The sequence below is a fragment of the Macrotis lagotis genome, chromosome 6 (assembly GCF_037893015.1).
Source record: "Macrotis lagotis isolate mMagLag1 chromosome 6, bilby.v1.9.chrom.fasta, whole genome shotgun sequence".
NCBI lineage: Eukaryota > Metazoa > Chordata > Mammalia > Peramelemorphia > Peramelidae > Macrotis > Macrotis lagotis.
Window position 1 is genome coordinate 152,676,019 of NC_133663.1, and position 21,641 is coordinate 152,697,659.

At 31.9% G+C, this 21,641-nt stretch overlaps 1 pseudogene; it reads right to left on the reverse strand.

Moving 5' to 3' along the window:
- Positions 1 to 353: 353 nt before the first annotated feature.
- The window catches only part of LOC141492259 (phospholipid phosphatase-related protein type 3 pseudogene), a 57,975-nt pseudogene continuing 36,687 nt past the window's right edge, over positions 354 to 21,641 (reverse strand).

Below are 21,641 nucleotides of genomic sequence, written 5' to 3' on the forward strand. Positions count from 1 at the left end.
ACCTCACTGGATAGATTCATTGGACACAGTAGGCCTCTTTGCTAAAAGAAACCAAGAAGGAGCCTATTGAAGGCCATAGTCTGGCTCACTGTTAGTTGCAACTGCTGGTATTTGCTCTCTGACCTAGCTGAATACTCATCCTCCTCCCCCAAATTGACCAAAATCAGGCTTATGGTCAACTATTACTGAAAATATTATACTATTATATATACCTTTTACTGGGAAAGATTGTCCATTTTCCCCCCAATCCCTTTTTGAACCTGCCTTTGTGATTTTTCAAATATAAATCTCCCCTGCCTCTCCTGGGCTTTGAGTTATTTTGTATCTTGCAGTGGGAGTCTTGGAACCAGTGTCTAATTTCCTTTTGATAAAATTTGTCTGCCTTCAACTTCTCTTGGGCGTCTCTTCATTTTGAGGCGTTGAGCTTCACCTGGTTGACAAGAGTCAACTAAATTCAATGGAATTGAAATTCAATTAAAACAATTAACAAATTTCTCTGAAGTTGCAGGATATAAAATACATTCACATAAGTCATCAGTCTTTCTATATATCACCAACATGTAAAATAGAATTTGAAAATTAAATTGCATTTAAAATAAAAGCAAAAAATATACAATACTTAGGAATCTCTTTGCCAAAAACAACCCCAGTAACTATATCAACATAATTACACTTTTTATATAAATAAGATCAGATCCAGGTATTTGGAGATAATACTAATTGCTCATAGATAAATTTATCCAATAAGATATTAAAAGTGACAAATATACATAGGTAGTTTATTTCAGTCCACTCAAATTACCAAGAAATATTTTTAGAGCTTAAAATAACAAAATTTGTCATAAAGAGCAAATGTTCAAGAATATTAATGGAATCAATGGAAAAAATTCGTGAAGGAACCTAATCAAAAAGTAGCAATCATCATAACAATCTGATTATATCTAATAGAGTGGTGGATTAGGGAATAGATTAGTTATATAATACAAAGCAATCTAGCATTTCTCAAAGACAAAAGAGTGAAGATTTTGGATAAGAAATCATATTTGATAAAAAAAATTGTTTAGAAAACCAAAAGGGAGTGTGACAGATACTAGGTAAAGACCAACATCTCACACAATATGTCAAGATAACACCAAAATCAAGATATAATAAAGATATATGGTCCAATGTAATATCTAATTTAGGAAAGCATATAACAGTTTATCTGTTAGATTTGTGAGTAGGAGAATTTGTCCCCAGAGTTTGAGAACATTACAAGATATAAAATAGGTAATTTTGACTTCATCATTAATTTTGTCCAGATATAGCCAGTACAGCCATGATTATATGGGATTTAGGAAACCAGAAAAATATTTTTACATCCAAGTCTTTCTGATAGTGAACTCATGTCTTTCATATAAATGTGTTGAGTGTGTGTGTGTGTGTGTGTGTGTGTGTGTGTGTGTGTAACTGAATCTAATTTATAATAGTATGAGTCATTCATTCTCTAATTGATAAAATAGTCAAGGGAATAAATAGGCAGTTTGAAGAAGGAGAAATCAAACAGTCTATGGTCTTATAAAAGTTGTAAAGCATTATTGACTAGAAAAATAGAAAGAAAAAATAAAACAATCTCTGAGGTACCAAATAATAATCAGATTAGCTAATCAAATTGACAATTGTTGGAGGATATGTAGAAGAATAAGGACACTAAGGCAGTGCTGGAAGAATTGATATGCAAACCTACGAGTAAAGAAAATTCTAGAAAATTTAGTAATTAAAAGGCACTATATGATGAGTAAGTGAAAATAGTTTAATATGATAAGAAGCAAGAGTTTCTAGAATCTTAATATCTTGAAGGATTTTGAGAGGAAAATAACAAAAAAATATAGTAACCCCGGAAGGAGATACGTTTTGTTCTGAGAGTTTAAAGAGAATAAAGAGAAAGGGAAATAAGAATACTCTACGATAGTGATACAGAAAAGGAAGTGAAACTTGTTATTTTTATAGTTGATGTATGTAGGAAGAAGAGAATACAAAAATGAGGAATGGTTAAGTGAATTTATTATCAAAATAATTTTCTTCTTATTTGGTGAAATGTTATATTGAACATGTAAATAATTTAGCAAAAAATGCATCAGACTCAATAAAGCATTAGATAGGAATGAAGAAAAGAAGTTAAGAGGATGTATTATTTGGCTGGAAATAATAATTAGAAAAGCAAACTTTGTGATTCTAAAGATATAAATTGAGGAAGATGGAAGGAAAGAATCATAATCTAAGGAGGTAGCAACTGATTTGGAAATGACTCCATAAGTTATGTAATTGTGAATATATAACATAAACATGAATATAATAGAATCTTTAATGCTTCTTGACAAATGGCACAATAGAAAATTTCAGATAATCTTTGATATGTACTTATCCAGAATATAGTAAGCAGGACCAAAACAATAATTATACAAGAAAAATTTGTCAAAGAAAAGAAATTTTAAAAGTATAAGAACATTAATCAATGAAGTAGTAAATTGTGTCGATAGAGAAACTATGATATAGCATTGACCTGGTATATCTTCTGAAAAAGAGGTGGTAGATTCCAAGATTAAAAAGAACCATGCATTCCTTTGTTGTAATGGTCAATTTTTGCATATTTATTGCAGGTATTTTTGTTCTGTATTGTTTCACTTTATGTTGATTTTTATTTTGTCATGGGAATTTAGGTGGTAGCAAGATTGAAATTGAAATTTATTTATCTTAATGAAAATAAGGAAACAGGAAAATTCAGAAAGTATAGATAAACAAAAGTTCTAAAAACAACATATACAATTACATATGCATAGATATATTTATATGAAATATGCAATTATTTATTTAATGCAAATAGCATGAAATGAGAATTCTGCATATAATATAAAATACCTGTTCTGTGTTCTACTAATGAAAATGAAAAAACTTTATTTAAGTTAAAAAAGAAATATTTTTAACAATGGCAACAATGTTTCAATATTCAATTCATATGCTTCTTACTCATTCTTGATCCATCCACTATTTTTAATCATTGTTAAATATTCTTTCCTCTTGAACATTTTCTCCTATGTGAATTTTTTTGAGGATATGCTCATTTAGTTCATGTATGACCTCTCTAACTTCTCCTACTCATTCTCCATTGCTGTCTCTCTTAACTATTTTTTATTTGAATTTCTGCTATAGGCTTTCTTGTTTGTACTCTATTTTCTAAAGTCTATTTCTTGGCCAACACATCAGATGTACAGGGTTTACCTTTTATTTCTGTGTGGATAACAGGGATCTATGTATCCATTCTCGGGCTCTCCCCTGAGCTTTAGATTCATTTAGCCAAATCCCTCCTTGACATTTCATACTGGATGTCCCTGAAGCACCATACTCAACATGTTCCAATGAATTTACTATACTGTCTCTTCAAGTAAACTTGTCTTCTAAACTTCTTTATTTCTATTAAAACATCAAACTTCTAAGTGTATAATCTTTTTATCAGTCTGTGGTAGTTAATTCCTATCACCTATCCATTCAAATATTTATTAATTCTTAACATTTTGCCCTTTAAAACATATTTTAACATCCAACCCCTTTATACTAATCATGAAATTCCCATTTTATTTTAATTTTTTTATTTCTCCCTTAAAAATTTGTCAACCAAATCCTAATTAGTTTCTCCTCCTCACCACTCCAGTCTATCTACATACTGCTGTCGAATTCATTTTTCTGACTGCAAATGTATCTATATGATTTCAAATTAATAACTTCTAATAATTTTTTATTGCCCAGAAGAAAAGTTCCAAACTTCTCTACTTATCTTTTAAAGTCCTATAAAAGCTTGTCCAAATCTATGTTTCCAACTTGTCTGAACATTCATTATCTATCACTCTAGTTTTAATAACAATTTATTTGATGTACAGAGCACCTTTCTATTTTGTTGATTTTTTCTTTGATTTTATTTAATCTCTTGAAATTCCAAATAGATATACAAAAGGCATCCAAGTCAAAATATGTGAAAATATAGTTGTTTTACTACTGTTATTTTCATATGATACATTTATATTAAACAAAACCAGAAATTTTATTGAACATTTGTTTTGTAAAATGTACAAACATAAAAATGTTACAAGCAAGAACAGAATGAAAGTAGATTTTTAAAAAAAACAAATCTTCAAAAGAATAATAAGGGTTTTTCTCCTATGCAGTACTCACAGACTGGGGAAAAATTGTTCACTCTTCAACATTTCTATATACTTGGACGTAATAGTTCCATTTTCCTATATAGTCATACTTATGAATTGGATACTTATTAATAGAAAGGATATAAATGCTTGTCAGTGTATGAAATATAGCAAAGACTTAGAAGTCTCAGTCTTTTCCCTTCAATATGACCTCTTAATATGTGATTTCTATTCCTAGAGAGAGTCTCTTATTATTTTAACTCCTCCATATTTCTGTCCTATCGTTTAATCTGATGACTTTGTACTGAATCATGTATGTATAAAATATGTCTCAACTACTCAAGTTATTCTGATACAGAACCTTTATAACCCCACAAATTCTTAGATTTTGAACTATTTTCCTATTATTGTAATGACCCTTTTAACTTAGCATTTAACTCATTTTGCACAACTCTCTGATGCTTTTAATCAGAGGATTCTCAAAGAAATTAGATACATTTAGTTTTTTAAGGGGAAATTGAGAAAAATAGCTTGGCATTTTAGTAATAAAAAGGAAGCTTAAAGAGATAAATTCATTTCTTAAATGGAAAAGAAAAAATTCTTTATTACATAAAAAGTAAGGCAATGTTAAATTGTATTTATTTATTTCATGTTGTGATAAAAAGTCAAAGATTAATTTCAAACCTCAAATTATTATAAAATACATTGCATCTAACATGATACTTTTGTATTTTTTATAAAACTTCAATATTTGAAAATAGCATCTAGAAATTCTCTGAAATTATTTGATTCTGTTATCTGAAATCATTCAAAAAGTCATTATTAAGTACCAACATGTATTTAGCACATGATATTTGAGAGAAGTGTAAGTACAAAGAATGAAACAATCCTGCTTTCAAGGAACTATATTCAAATAGAGGCAGACAAATACATATAAAGTATATTAAATATGCATATAAAGTAAATAAGTATAAATATATATATATATTTATACATATATATATATATATATATATACATATCAACATTTTTATGGAAGATCATTTTGGGACAACAGATATATTCCCCAAGTTTGGCATTTGGCATTTGGCAGAATCAGGAAAAAGTTCATGGAAAAAAATGAGAATATGAAAGATCAGGTTAGAAAGGAAATTAATAAAAATTATTGAATCAAATCATATATTATTAGATAAAACTATACTTAAAACAATGGGAAGAATTAGACATCAGGAATCTTGTAAAAGACATTTGATATAAGATATCAGATATATATATATATATACATATATATGTATATATATATATATATATATATCAATGTAAACAGTAAAGCATTTTAAACTAAACCTGTTGAATTATAAGACAATGTGTTAAGCAATGATTATCTAAATTCTGCAAACTATTCCCCAAAGTCATAACAATCCTTACTTTCTAAAATAGATATAGAAGAAGAAAATTCGAGTTTTTTCCCCTCAAAAAACTTAAAAACCCATTATATCAGTTTATGGGGTTGGAAGTGGAGGAAAGAATATGAGCTTTGGAACTGGAGTCAATTGTGAATGAGGATGGAGAATGGAATTATCAGGAATATTGCTTATATAAAGCAAGGCTTTGTGCTATCTAAAAAGAAAATGATTTGGAGTAAAATATATTCATTGAGTAAATAATATAATTAATCACCCTCCATATGTTAACTCCAGCATTGTATTATTTAAAAACCTTGAGAGACATAATTTCTGGGTAATGTAATCATTTTATTAATAAGGCTATCATATAATAAAAAAGTCAGTGGAACTCTCAATTACCAAAAACCTTCTGGGCAGCAGGCTCATGGCTTATGTGTCTTTTAAAGATGGACAATCAACTCTTATTGATTAGCAATGAATGAAAGAATGAATATTATTATGTTGTGCTCCACCTATTGGAATGAACTTTGATTATGTTATGTACTTCTAAATTGTCAAGCCTTAAGTAGTCTATTAAAAAAAAAAACTCCAACTTATCTCCACCCTGAAAAGAGCAGAATGGGGTTCCCCAACTGGATGGGAAATGAACAGGATTGTTAAGAAAAGTAATCTTATCTCATTATGCATAATGTCATTCAGAGAAAGGCCTACTGAAATGAGGACTTTAGAAAAACGGGGGACTCAGGATCTACCAAATAATTGGTAATTAATGATCATTTCTCTCAATATAAACATTTGGGATTCTTCAAAATACACTAAGATACTGCAAAGACCTTTCCCTTTTCACAAAAAGGAATAGTATTTTCCCTAGGATTATGAGTTCTCTCTTTGTTTATTTCTGTAGTTTATCCAAAGATACCTCAGTGTCTACATTTATAATATGAGGACTCAAAATTTCATGATTTCTATCAGAATAGCCTCATGGGGATTAATTTGAAATTTCAAAATGAAATTCTGGCTACAAAATTCCTTTTTAAAGTCATAAATATAAAACAACTTGAATGTCAGGTATTGTTTTTATGATACTTTTTAATCTTCAGGGAGAGCATCAGGACATTATTTCTGATATAGGAATAGATGTTTTCAGCATGGTTGGATTTCATTATTCTGAAGCCTGTGCCCAGAAATATCAGGCTGAAAATGAGCTGTTTATTCCCTCTCCCATGAAGAAGGGAATGCACATGCACATTTGGTAGCTAAGGCTTTACTGTGCTACTGGAGTAATTTTTTTCAAGATCCAAGCAATGCATGTGCAATCAGAGAACATTGTATTCATGCTTTGGCACTTCTAATGCCCATAGTGAGAAAGCTAAACGTCATGAAGAACAAATAGTGCTTGGAAAAAATACCTTGCATGCTGCCTAAGAGGCAGCACTCCTATTAGTCTTAAAAAACAAATCAAATCAATGGGGAAGTATTGTTTTAACTGGTAGACACAGGCAGATAAAGATAGCCAGCCATCAAGTTGTTTTTTTATTTATGTATGTATAATACTTGCATTTTTCTTTCTTTTCAATTATTAACTTTCCTGTTAAAATGAATGATTTTGACTGGTTTTATAGTGTTTGGTTTCACTAGTATTAGAATTAGCCTGTGAGTACATATGGTTCTTTATCAGAATCAGCTAAAGGATAAGGATAACTCTTTGACTTTCTGGCTTCAATTTATTTTATCTTTTTCTCCATCTACTAATATTAATCAATATACTATATAAATAGCTATCCAATTAAATGAATTCAGTTAGAATACACATAGAAATATAAATGTAGACATATATCAATTCATATAAGCATATGTATATGCATATATATATATATATATATATAAAATACATGTACCTGAAGTAGCTTTATTTCTATCCAAATCATGCAACATATTGATATAGCTAGTGAAATATATTTGCTGAGCAACATATTTATTATTTTGGCCATAGCAACTGCTAGAGAATATTTATTAGATATGAATGCCATATTACCTAGACTGATATAATGAATAACCTTTCACTTTCATGAAATAAAGAAGTAATATGTTGTTGGGAGTAGAGTGCTGGATTGGGTTTTCAAGTTCTATCTTTGGCACAATTTTTGTTGCTCCTGAACAAATTAATTAACTTCCATTAACTCAGACAATTTTAATTTTATTTTTTGTATTTTATTTATTTGTGGCAATGGGGTTAAGTGACTTGCCCGGTGTCATGTGCTAGGCAATTATTAAGTGTCTGAGACTGGATTTGAACTCAGGTCCTCCTGACACCAGGATGGTGCTGTATCCATGGCACCACCTAGTTGCCCCCTCAGACAATTTTATAAAACCTATTGTTAATCCTAGGTGGTTGATCAAGAGTTCCCTAGACTGATTAAATCACAGATCTTTTTACACTGCTATCTTGGACAGCCTCAATAATGTTCCTAATTAGAATGAGGTATATTTCACAATAATTCTCAAATTTGTTTGAAAATTTCACAGGGAAAAAAAGTTAGAGAGATCTGAGGGGTATGAGCTGAAAAAAAAGAAAAAGCCTATTGTCTCATCAATATATGTTCTACCACAAAGACAAATAAATCACCCCTTTTAATGCAGGACACAGAAAATGACTTATGATAGACTCAAAGTTTGTGTCCTTTGGGATAGGAAAGACTAATGTGTAGAAAGCCGCCTATGCACCATGAGTACTAGCTACACTTTGGAGAATTGCCCCTTTGGCAGATGTATTAGAGAATATCTGGAGCCAGGTACTAAAGCTCTCCCCAAGAGCCACCTTTGTCAAATCCATTATGTAAATGCCTTTAAGCAAAGCCTTCCAGAAGAGAATATTCTATTCTTTCTTTCCTCTCTTGGATGAGCACACTCTTTTTCTATGTGCTCCCAGTATAGACCACTGGCAGCACATATTTATGGCTTCTGCTCCATGAGGGCAGACTCACTCTAGTCTGAACCCAGTCAGCATTTATGGTTGTTTTCACTTTCTCTCTCTTTCTCTCAGGCACCTACCTCAATCTTTGTTACATACCCTGTCCTCAAGTCCCTCACTGTCTATCCAGGAAAAAAAAAAAAAAGGTTTTAATCTATGAACGTTGCAGGCTTATGAAATAAAATCCTAAATTTTTATACCTCCAGGACCAATGGTGAGATTTTCACTTCACGAGCTCTTTTATAAGACAGTGACACCATTTTCTCACAACATTTAGGGTTTTCATAAAAAGTTGCCACAAGTTGAGATCAAATTTTATAACATCCGTTTGCCACATTTCATAACTTTGTTAGATTAATCCTTGGATTAGCTAGCTCACTATTCTAACCCTGCCAGACTTTGGGGTTGCTCCACTAGATTTGAATTCTAAAAAAGAGGATTTTCTAAAGATTAAGCTGAGTAATCAGTATAAGACTTTAGGGGAACTATGCTATTATTAAAATGAAAGACCTATTCAGTTTTCACCTTTCCTAAATCTACACACTGAAAGTCAACAAATAAAGAAACTCGAATGAATTCCTTAAATTGTCCTGAACTCCTAAGATTAAAAACCTAATTCCTGACTGGTTTATTGGGAGAATAAGATCTGTCTGGCAGTGCATAATTACCAAGGTATGTGCAACATTACAAATGATTATACTAAAAATAAACAAACAAACATGTGTCAAGATTTGGGTGTGGTTGATTACTACCCACTCTGATAATTAGGAAATGTTTATTATTTTTGAAGGTCATTTGCCTCTTGTAATCTTTGCTGGATGATTGGTACTAGCAGGCTTGCTGGCTGTCTCCTTGATGGAGGTAAAATATCCTCTAATTGCACAAGGACAGGAAAGAACAGATGACACATCTCTGGGGGATTGGCAACAGATTAAACTCTATGATATTTACAAACAGCAAACAAATGATTCAAGGGTTAATGGTATGAGAGCTAACAATTAAAAAAAAAAACTAACTTGGAGGGAAAACTGCACTTCTAGGGAAGGTGAGTTCAAACAGATAATAAATTATAAAGATGAATACAACATAAATTCAATTATATAAGATATCAACACAGAAATCAGAGATAATATTAAATTTACTCTTTTCAGACTAGCAATATATCCTTGTTGCCCTCTTACTCTTTCTGTATCTAAAACATCTCTTTTATCTGACTTTTAATGTGGACGCTGCAATGCTTCTTTCATTACCTCTTTTTCTAAATTATTGTACTAATTTATTAATTGATTACTTTATATCTAACCTCTGTACAATTCAATTAATTTTCCACACAACAAACAAGGCAATTTCCAATAAACCTAGACTTTACACAATAATTCAATAAACTCTTACAGTTCTCTATTACCTTAGAGTGAAAAATGAACACTTTTCTGCAACATTTAAGATAGTTCACAATTTCTCTCAAACCTATTTTCCAGTTTTATCATTATTTTTTTCATTTTAAGAGATTTTATAGCAGAAGTGTCAAATATGCCCATCCTAGGCTTCATATGGTCCATAATTTTGAGTGAGGTCTGAACCAGATTAAAATACAGGTCATAACTAATATTAATATGTTTCTGTATTAATAAAAAGAAATATATAATCACATGAATTTTTCTCAGTTGATATGGAGTTGGCATATGTATGATTCAGTAGTCCCTGTTTCTAATTTGGTTTCTTAATGTTGTTCAGTAGTACTGATAAATGATCTTATTATTCCTCTAAAAAGAAAATGCATCTCCCTGATTTGTGTCTTTCTTTAACTATTCTGAACATAGAAAAAATTTTCTCATAAGTATCTCTTTCAAGACTTGTGTAGGAAAGTATGTAGAACACATACATTCCACCAACTTGTTGAAACTGTGAGCTATTCATCTTAATTAATATTCCAGTATTGTTTCTTACTATTAATGATGATCTGAGATTTTCAAAAATGGAAGCAATTAATGAATACTGATAAACAATTATAATTGCTCAAATAAGAGAGTAGAAAGACTTTTTTTCATTTATTTTCTCAATTTGATTATCATGAACAAAGAAAAGTACAATAAAAGATACCCTCAACATATGGTACTTACAGTTGCTTTAAGAAAAGTCAGAGATGCCTAGAATGAATTTGGAGCAGTTGATTTTTAGTGTCAATCTAAAAGCCCTTAACTGTACTTTACTCTTAATGCAAATTCCAACATTTTCCTCAGGATTGAAGACTCAGAGTCAAGTAAGTCAACATACATGTGTCAAATTTCTATTATCTACATACAAAAGTGTACTGATTCTGTGGAATAGTTCAATAATTGAATTAAAATCATAATTGTTAAAAGGGTGACATAAAAAGTAATGAGTTATTGAAGATCTATTAAGTCCAATTCTCAAAAAGCATTGTTGTTATTATCACTCTTGTTTAACTCTTGGTATTATTAGTTTTTTATTTTTTCAAAATTCATCCATATACATATGCATATTTTTAAGTTACAAAATTTCCTTCCACCCTCACTTCCCAATCCCCTTCCCTCAGTGATGAACAGTCAGGTTAATATTGTACATGAATATTTTTGGTAAACATGTTTACAAATCAGTAATTTTCATTATAAAGAACTGATTAAGGGAAAGAAATATATAAGAGATAATTTTTATAGAGTGTGCATCAGATTCTGAAGGGTTTTTGTTTTTATTTTGTTTTGTTTTTCTTCCTCTGGAAAGGATTAACATTGTCCATAGCCAATCCAGTACATTTGTTCTAGCTCTTGGAAATTCTGAGAGGAGCTGCTTCCATTACAGTTGTTCATCTACAATGTTGTTGTTAATAAAAGCATTCTGTTAACTTCGCGCAGCTTCAGTTCCCATAACTCATTCTGTGCTTCTCTAGAGTTCAATGACTTATGGTTTCTTTTTTTTAATTAATTAAAGATTTTATTTATTTTGAGATTTACAGTTTTTCCCCCAATCTTACTTCCTTCCCCCAACCCCTCCCCAGAAAGCAATTTGTCAGTCTTTACATTGTTTCCATGTTGTACATTGATCCAAATTGAGTGTGATGAGAGAGAAATCATATCCTTAAGGAAGAAACATAAGGTATAAGAGATAACAAGATCAAACAATAAGATACCTGGTTTTTTTTCTAAATTAAAGGGAGTAAGGGGTGGCTAGGTGGTGTAGTGGATAAAGCACCAGCCCTGGAGTCAGGAGTACCTGGGTTTAAATCTGGTCTCAGACACTATAAATTACCTAGCGGTGTGGCCTTGGGCAAGCCACTTAACCCCATTTGCCTTGCAAAAAACCCCTAAAATAAAATAAAATAAATTAAAGGGAATAGTCCTTGGATTTTGTTCAAACTCCATGGTTCTTTATCTGGATACCGATGGTATTCACTATTGCAGACAGCCCAAAATTGCCCCTTATTGTTGCACTGATGAAATGAGCATGTCTATAAAGGTTGACCACCACCCCCATGTTGCTGTTAGGGTGTAAAATGTTCTTCTGGTTCAGCTCATCTCACTCAGCATCAGTTCATGCAAATCCCTCCAGGCTTCCCTGAATTCCCATCCCTCCTGGTTTCTAATAGAACAATAGTCATGACATACATATAGCATAATTTGCTAAGCCATTCCCCAATTGAATGATGTTTACTTGATTTCCAATTCTTTGCCACAACAAACAGGGCTGCTATGAATGTTTTTGAACAAGTGATGTTTTCACCCTTTTTCATCAGCTCTTCAGGGTATACCAGTAGTGCTATTGCTGGATCAAAGCGTATGCACATTTTTGTTGCCCTTTGGGCATAATCCAAAATTGCTCTCCATAAAGGTAGGATGAGTACACATCTCCACCAACAATGTAATAGTGTCCCAGATTTTCCACAACCCAATCAACAATGATGTTTTTCCTTTCTGGTCATATTGGCCACTCTGAGAGGTATGAGGTGGTACCTCAGAGAAGAATTTGCATTTCTCCAATAAATAATGATTTGGAGCAATTTTTCATATGTTTATGGATTGCTTTGATCTTCTCATCTGTAAATTGCCTTCACATATCCTTTGATCATTTGTCAAAAGGTGAATGGCTTTTTTAAAAAAATATGACTCAATTCTCTGAATATTTTAGAAATGAGTCCTTTGTCAGAAATTGTATTTGTAAAAATTGTTTCCCAGTATACTACATTTCTTTTGATATTGGTTGCAGTGGTTTTATCTGTTCAAAACTTTTTAATGTAATGTAATCGAAATCATCTAGTTTGTTTTTAGTGATGTTCTCCATCACTTCCTTAATCATAAACTGCTTCCCATTCTATAGATGTGACAGATAAACTAGTCCTTGATCTTGTTATTTGTTTGTAGTATTGCTTTTTATGTCTAAATCCTGTATCCATTTATCTTATCTTGGTATAGGGTGTGAGGTGTTGGTCTAATCTAAGTTTCTTCCATACTAACTTTAAATTTTCCCAGCAGTTTTTATCAAAGAGATAGTTTTCATCCCAATAGCTGGACTCTTTGGGTTTATCAAACAGCAGATTACTATAATCATTTCCTGCTATTGCACCTAGTCTATATCACTGGTTAACCACTCTGTTTCTTAGCAAATATCATACAGTTTTGATGACTGGTATTTTTACTATAATTTTAGATTGGGTAGGGTTTGCACTTTTATTCATTAAATCTCTGGAAATTCTTGACTTTTCATTTCTCCACATGAATTTGCTTACTACTTTTTCTAACTCAGTAAGGTAATTTCTTGGAATTTTGCTTTGTAGGGCACTATTCAGGTAGTTTAGTTTTGGTAGAATAGTCCTTTTTATTATATTAGCTCTACCTATCCATGAGCAGTTGATATTTGCCCAGTTATTTAAATCTGATTCAATTTGTGTGAGAAGTATTTTATAATTGTTTTAAAAAGTTTCTGAGTCTGTCTTGGCAAATAGACTCCTTAGTATTTTATGTTGTCTGAGGTTACTTCGAATGGGACTTCTCTTTCAACCTCTTCCTGCTGTATCTTTCTAGTCATACAAAGAAAAGTTGAGGATTTATGAGGGTTTATTTTACTTCCTGAAACTTTGCCAAAATTGCTAATTGTTTCCAGTATTTTTTGGATGATTTCTTGGGATTCTCTAGGTTTGCCATCATGTCATCTGCAAAGAGTGAGAGTTTTGTCTCTTCCTTCCCAATTCTAATTGCTTCAATTTCTTTTTCTTCTCTAATTGCTGAAGCTCACATTTCTAATACGATACTGAATAGTAGTGGTGATAATGGGCATTGCTATTTCAGCCCTGATCTTATTGGGAATGGCTCTAGCCTCTCCCCATTGAATATAATGCTTGTTGATGGTTTCAGATAGATACTGCTAATCATTCTAAGGAACAGTCCATTTATTCCTAAACTTTCTGTTGTTTTTAGTAGGTATGGATGCTGTATTTTTAAAAGCTTTTTCAGAATCTATTGATACAGTGATACAATTTCTGATAGGTTTGTTGCTGATATAATTGATTATATAAACAGTTTTCCTAATATTGAACCAACCCTTCATTCCAGGGATAAAGCTTACTTTATCATAATGTAATATCCCAATGAGAACTTGTAATCATTTTGCTAAGATTTTATTTAAGATTATTGCATCTATATTTTTCAGGGAGATAGGGCTATAATTTTCTTTCTCTGTTTTAACTCTTCCTGGTTTAGGTAACATCACCACATTGTTTTCTTAGAAGTGTTACACAGAGGTCCATGTTCCCCTATTTTTCCAAAGAGTTTATATAGAATTGGAACCAATTGTTCCTTAAATGTTTGATAGAATTCACTTGTGAATCCATCAGGCACAGGAGATTTTTTCTTAGGGATTTCAGTGATGGCTTGTTGAATTTCTTTTTCTGAGATAGGGTTGTTTAGGTATTTACTCTCCTCTTCATTTAACCTGGGAAGCTTAAGTTTTGGGAAATATTCATTCATTTCACTTAGATTGTCAAATTTATTGGCATAGAGGAAAATAGGGGAAAATAGGGGAAATAATTCTGAATTATTACTTTTATTTGCTCTTCATTGTTGGCTGTTAACTTTTTCATTTATGATACTAGTAAATTTGTTTTCTTCTTTTTTTTTAATCAAAATGACCAGAGGTATATCAAGTTTATTGGGTTTTTTGGTTAAACTAACTCTTGGTTTTACTAATTAATTCAAAATATTTTTTTTTGCTTTCTATTTTATTAATTTCCTACTTTAATTTTTAGAATTTTTAATTTGGTATTTAATTGGGGATTTTTAATTTGTTCTTTCTCTAATTTTTTTAGTTGAATATTTAGTTCATTGATTTCCTCTTTCTCCAATTTGTTCATGTAATCATTTAAAGATATAATATATCCCCTGACAGCTGCTTTTTGGTATGTTGCTTCATTATTGTCATTATCTAGGATCAAATGATTAATTCTTTCTATGATTTGTTTTTTGATTCAATCATTCTTTAAAATGAGGTTATTCAGTTTCCAATTGGTTTGGGGTCTATATCTCCCTGGCCCAATATTGCATATGATTTTTATGGTATTGTGATCTGAGAAAGACGTATTCACTATTTGTGCCTTTCTGCAGTTGTTCATTAGGTTTTTATATACTAGTACATTGTCAATTATTTTATACATCCCATGTACTACAAAGAAAAAGGCATATTCCTTTCTGTCCCCATTCAATTTCCTCCATAAGTCTACCATATCTATTTTTTCTAACAATCTATTTACCTCCTTAACTTCTTTTTGTTTATTCTGATTTGATTTATGTATATTTGAAAGTGGGAGTTTGAGGTCTCCCACTAATAGAGTTTTGCTATGTCTTCCTGTAGTTATTTCAGCTTCTTCTCTAAGAATTTGGATGCTAACCCATTATATATATGTATATATATGAAATATATATTCAGTATTGAAATCACTTTATTGTCTATGTCTCTTTTAGGAGGATATAGTTTTCTTCCTTATCTATTTTTAACTCTTATCTATTTTTTGCAGCTGCTTTGTCTGAGATAAGGATTGCTACCCTTGCTTTTTTCATTTCAGCTGAAGCAAAATATATTTTGCTCCAACCTTTTAGCTTTACTCTATATGTGCTTCTTTGCTTCAGATGAGTTTCTTGTAAGCAGCATATTGTATTATTCTGGGTTTTAATCCACTCTGCTATTCACTTTTGTTTTAAGGCAGAATTCATCCCATTCACATACAATGTTATAATTACTAGTTCTTTATTGTCCACCATGCTATCTTCCCTCTGTTTGTATTTTTCCACTTCTCCCCCTTATCCACATTCCCCAGTATTTTGTTTCTGAATTCCACCCCCTTCAGTGTGCTTGTCCTCCTACATTCCCCCTCCCCTTTCTTTCCCCTTTCTATTTTTCCCTTTTCCAAACCCTTCCTTTTGTTAGTTCCCCATTTTTTCTCCCCTTCCCTTTCTCCATCCCCTTCCCCTTTTCCCCTTTTAATACTTGAGAGCTAAATTATGTTTTTTTTTAGTTTTTTTTGCAAAGCAAATGGGTTTAAGTGGCTTTCTTAAGACCACACAGCTAGGTAATTATTAAGTATCTGAGACTAGATTTGAACTCAGGTACTCCTGACTCTAAGGCCAGTGCTTTATCCACTACACCACCTAGCTGCCTTTGTTAAATACTTTTTAAGTTAACTGAGTATGTGTGTAAGCTGAATTTAAGCAAAGTCTGATAAGACAAAGATTCAGGTGCTTCTCATCTCCGCCCTTCTTACCCTCTATTACCATAGGTATTTTGTACCTCTTATTGCAATGAGATTTTCCCCATTCAGTTCTCTCCCTCCTCCCACCTCTTTCCTGTCCCCTCTTTTAAGGAGGTAGTATTTTTAAATCATTCTGAGTCATAAAAAATTCTGAATATCCATCACTTCTAGCTATGTATATTCTCAATTATTAGAGTCCTTGTCGCAAGTAGGGTCATAGCCAGTTTCATCCCATTGGATAGCAGTCTCATGGATAAGTCATGAGTGCCCATCCATTCTGGCTAGGTATATTCTCTCTGTTAGAGTTACAATTCTCAAGAGTTAAGAGAATCTTTATCCCATTCTGGAATATAGCCAGTTTCAACTTATTGGATAGAAGGTTTTTTTTTTTTTAATTCCCCCACCTGACTGTGGCTCCTTGATATTTAAATTATATCTTTCTAGATGCTTGCAGGATTATCTTTTATCTGAAACTTCTGGAATTTGGTCGCAACATTCCTTGATGTTTACATTTTAGAATCTCATTCCAGAGGGGATTGATGTATTCTTTCAATAATGACTTTGCCCTCTGCTTCCATGATATCAGGGCAATTTTCCACCACTAGATCCTGTAATATTAAGTCCAGGCTTTTTTTTCCCCCTTCAATGTTTACAGGAAGTCCAATAATTCTCATGTTGCCCCTCCTCAATATACTCTCAACGTCAGTGGTTTTGCTGATGATGGTTTTTCTTGTATTTTTTTTCTATTTTTTATTTTGTTTAACAGACTCTTGCTGTCTCATGAAGTCATTAGTTTCCACAGACTCCATTCTTTTCTTTTTTTTTTTTAGAGAGGGGTTTTCTTCATTTGCCTTTTGCAGCTCCTTTTCTAATTGGTTAATTCTACTTTTGAAAGAGCTTTCCATTTCACCAATTGAGGTTTTGAGAGAATTATTTTCTTTTTGTAATTTGCCCAATTAAGGATCTGAATTATTCTCATATTTTATTTGTCCAATTGTTTTCTCCAATGATTTGTTTACTTGTGGCAAGGTGTTTATTGTCTCTTCCAAATTTTCCAGTTGATTTTTAGACTCCTTCCTGATTTCTTCTAGGAAGTCTTTCTGTGCTGGAGACCAGATCATATTCTCCTCAGAGGTTCTAGGTCTCTCTGAATTAAGGTCTTTTCCTTCCAAGAATTTTTCTCTGTATCTCCTTTCTGCTGACCTTTCTTCATTTTACTAAGACCTTGATTTGGAGAGGGACTGGTTCACAGAGGGTTGGTATTGGGATCCTGAGAGTCTTTACTCACTAAGTGCAATTTCTCCTGTTGGCCTGTAGGAGGTACTGGTTGCTTTCTCTGTGGTGTCTGTAACCTTTATTTAGGCCCTTTAGTCTGGAGGGAGCACTTGAAGCTGTTAAATACATTTTGTCCTCAATCAATGATGGGCTTTACCCTGGGGTGAAGTCATACCTCTCCCAAATTTCAGCTGGGCTGGTTCTTCTACTCACACACCTGTGCATGGGACAGAAGAAGTCTGTAATTGTGTTTGTTCTGGGAAGAGGCCTCAGCTGCAATGCAGGTTTGAACTCAGAGTTCCTCAGACTAGAGGAGCCCACGGATTGTGTTCTCAGCTCTCCTGCACCTGAACTTTCACCCCAGCCCTATTGGCAAGCTCCAGAGGCTCAGTGCCAACACCAATGCCTCTGCTCCCTAGTTGACCCAAGCCTCCAAGGTAGACCAGGCTCTAGCCCTGCCGCTGATCAAGTAGGTCCAGGTCTTGGGCCCTCAGGCTCCCAGGGCTCCAACCCCACTGCTAATCAGGCTGATTGGTGACTGATCTGCCTTCTGCACCTGTACTCATCCATGGCTCTGGAAGAAAAATGGTGAGGTAGATGTTCTTTCTCCTGGCATTTCTTTCTGGGTTTTCTGGATCAGATTTCTGTTAAGAGTTTTGCTTCATATTATAGATGGGGAAAGATCAGGAGACTTTAGAACTGTGCCTGTCTTCTCTCCATCTTGACCAGAAGTCCGATTTATGGTTTCTTATAGAACAATAATATTCCATGTTCTCCAATTAATGGGCATCCCTTAAATTTCCAGTTATTCTCCACTATAAAAAGAGCAACCATGAATATTTGGAACACATTTGAATGTTTCCCATTTTCATAATTTCTTCTGGATGTAGACCTAGAATTGGAATTGCTGTGTCAAAGGGAATGAAGATTTTTATTGCTCATTGAGCATAATTCCATATTGTTTCCCAGAATTGTTGGATCCATTCAAAACTCCACCAGCAATGTATCAATGTCCCAATCCTTCCACAACCTCTCCAACACTGATCATTTTTACTTTTTGTCAATTTAGCCAATCTGTTAGGTGTGAGATGATACTACAGAATTGTTTTAATTTGTATTTCTCTAATTCACTAATGACTTGGAGCATTTTTCCAATATGATTATATATAGGTTTAATTTCTTCATTTGAAAATTGTCTATTTATATCTTCTGACCATTTATCCATTGGGAAATGACTTTAACCTAAAAATTTGATGCAGTTCTCTATATAATTCAGATATGAAACCAAGTTCCAGAAATGAAACCTGCATTCCTAGTTGTGAAGATTTTTTCCCCAGCTTTCTCCTTTTCTTCTAATTTTTCCAAAATTGAGAATATTAGTGCAAAAATGTTTTAATTTCATATACTCAGAATCATTCATTTTGTAGTTTATAATATCCTCTTAATTCTTATTTAGTCATAAATTTGTCCCCTTTCCATAGATCTGATAGATAAAGTACTTCTCAGTCCATCTATTTATCTATTGTATCACCCTTTATGTCAAAATCATGTACCTATTTTGATTATAAATTGATATAGGGTGTGAGTGAGATCTGGCTCTGTGCCTAGTTTTTTTGCCATAATATTTTCCAGTTTTCCCAATAATTTTTGTCATATAGTTCTTAGCACAGATGCTGATGTCTTTAGATTTATCAAACAGTAGATCACTACAGTGAATAAATGTGTTGACTTTAGAACATATCCTAATCCACTGATCTATAACTCTTAACTAGTACCAGGCAGTTTTGATGACTGCCACCTCATAGCATAGTTTTAGATCTGGTAGAGCAAGGTCAACTTCATTTTTATCTTTTTTCATTAGTTCCTTTTCTATTCTTGACCATTTGTTACTACAGAAGAACTTTGTTACTAAGTTTTCTAACTTGGTAAAATAGTCATTTGGTAATTTTAATTGTATAGTACTGAATAAGTAATTTAATTTGGGTAGAATAGTCATTTTTATTATATTACCTCGACCTAAGCATGAGTAATTGACATTTTTCTGATTATTTAGATTTTATTTTATTTGGGTAAGAAGTGCTTTATTAATTGTTTTCATATATTTTTCTGAATTTCTATTAGGAGTTAGAATCCCAAGTGTTTAGTATTATCTATACTTACCTGAAAATGGAATTTTAATGTTTATCTCTTGCTCTTGTGTTTTGTTGTTAAAATATAGAAATGCTAATGATTTATGTGGGTTTATTTTAAATTCTAATATATATCTATATCTATATCTATATCTATATCTATATCTATATCTATATCTATATCTATATCTATATCTATATCTATAAATTCTACTACTTTGTTGATTTTGTGAATTGTTTCAAGGAGCTTTAGAGATGGTTTTCTCGGGTCCTCTAAGTATACTATTATATCATCTGCAAAGAGTGAAAGCTTTGCTTCCTCCCTATCAATTCTATTTCCATCAATTACTTTTTCTTCTCTTACTGGTAAAGCTAGCATATCTAATATGGTACTGAATAATAATGGTGATAATTGGCATCCTTTTTTACCCCAGATTTTATTGAAAATGCTCTGAGTTTATTTCCAATAATACAATATTTGTCAATGGTTTTAGGTAGATAACATTTAAAATTTTAAGGGAAATTTCATTTATTCCTAATCTTTCTAGTGTTTTTAATAGAAATGGATGTTATATTTTATCAAAGTTGTTTCAGCTTCTATTGAGATAATTATATGATTTCTTTTGGTTTTGTTATTGATAAGTTCAATTATGGAGAGTATTTTTCTAATAGTAAATCATTACTTCCTAACTAGTATAAAACCTACATGGCATATTATCCTGGGAATAACATGCTGTAGTCTCATTGCTAAAATATTACTTAAGATTTTTGCAGCAATATTCATTAGGGATATTGGACTGCAATTTTCTTTCTCTGTTTTGGTTCTTCCTGGCTTAGCTATCAGCACTATGTTAATTTGATAAAAGGAATTTGGCAGAACTCCTCCAAATTTTTAAAATAGGTCATGAGGAATAGAAATTAATTATTCCTTAAATGTTTGGTAGAATTTACTTGTAAATCCATCTGAATATGGATACTTTTCTTAAGAAATTTATTGATATTTTTTCAATTTCTTTTTCTAAAATGGAATTATTTAAGTATTTTATTTTATCTGCTGTTAATCTGGGTACTTTGTGTATTTTTTAAATATTCATCCATTTCACTAAAGTTATCAAATTCTTTTGTAGAAATTTAGGCAATTTTGGCAAATCAGTTTCTTTGGGAGACATTTGACAAAGTAGCTCTGATTTATCTCTTTAACTTCCTACTCATTGGTGATTAGCTCATCTTTTTTGGTTTTGATACTGCTAATTTGTTTATCTTCCTTTTTAATCAGATTATTTTTAATCTGATTAATTTTAATCAGATTAATCAAATATGTGTCTATCACATAGGTTTTTATTTTTTAATTTAATAATTGATTTATTTAAATATTTTGATGCTTCAGAGATCTCTGATTCCTTTTTGTATTATTTTTAAAAAATTTTCTTTAATTCATTTATACATTACTATAATATTCCTGTTGAAAGAGTTAACGTAATACCCCCTCCTCCCACAAAAACCTAAAACCTCATGAGAAACAAAGTGGAAGAAAGAGGAAAAATATGTTTCAGTCTGTGTTCTGGTACCATCATCTCTGTCTCAGGTGGATCATATTCTTTATCATATGTACATCATTGAAGTTATTTCCATTTTTTTAACATTTTAATTCCCTCCATCCATTCCACCCCACTACTATCTATTATACTTACTCCTTTCATTCTCTCCCTCTTGAAAAATGTGCTGTAGGATAGCTGAATGGCATAGTTTTTGCAAAAAAAAAAGAAAGAAAACTAACACTTAGTTTTATTTATGGGATCAATGGTTTCATTGTTTTCATTTTTATTAATATCTTCTTTGATTTTCTGAATTCTATTTTGGTAATTAATTGGGGACCTTTGATTTCTTTTTTTCTAGCTTTTTTTAGTTGCATACCCAATTGATTTATCTCCT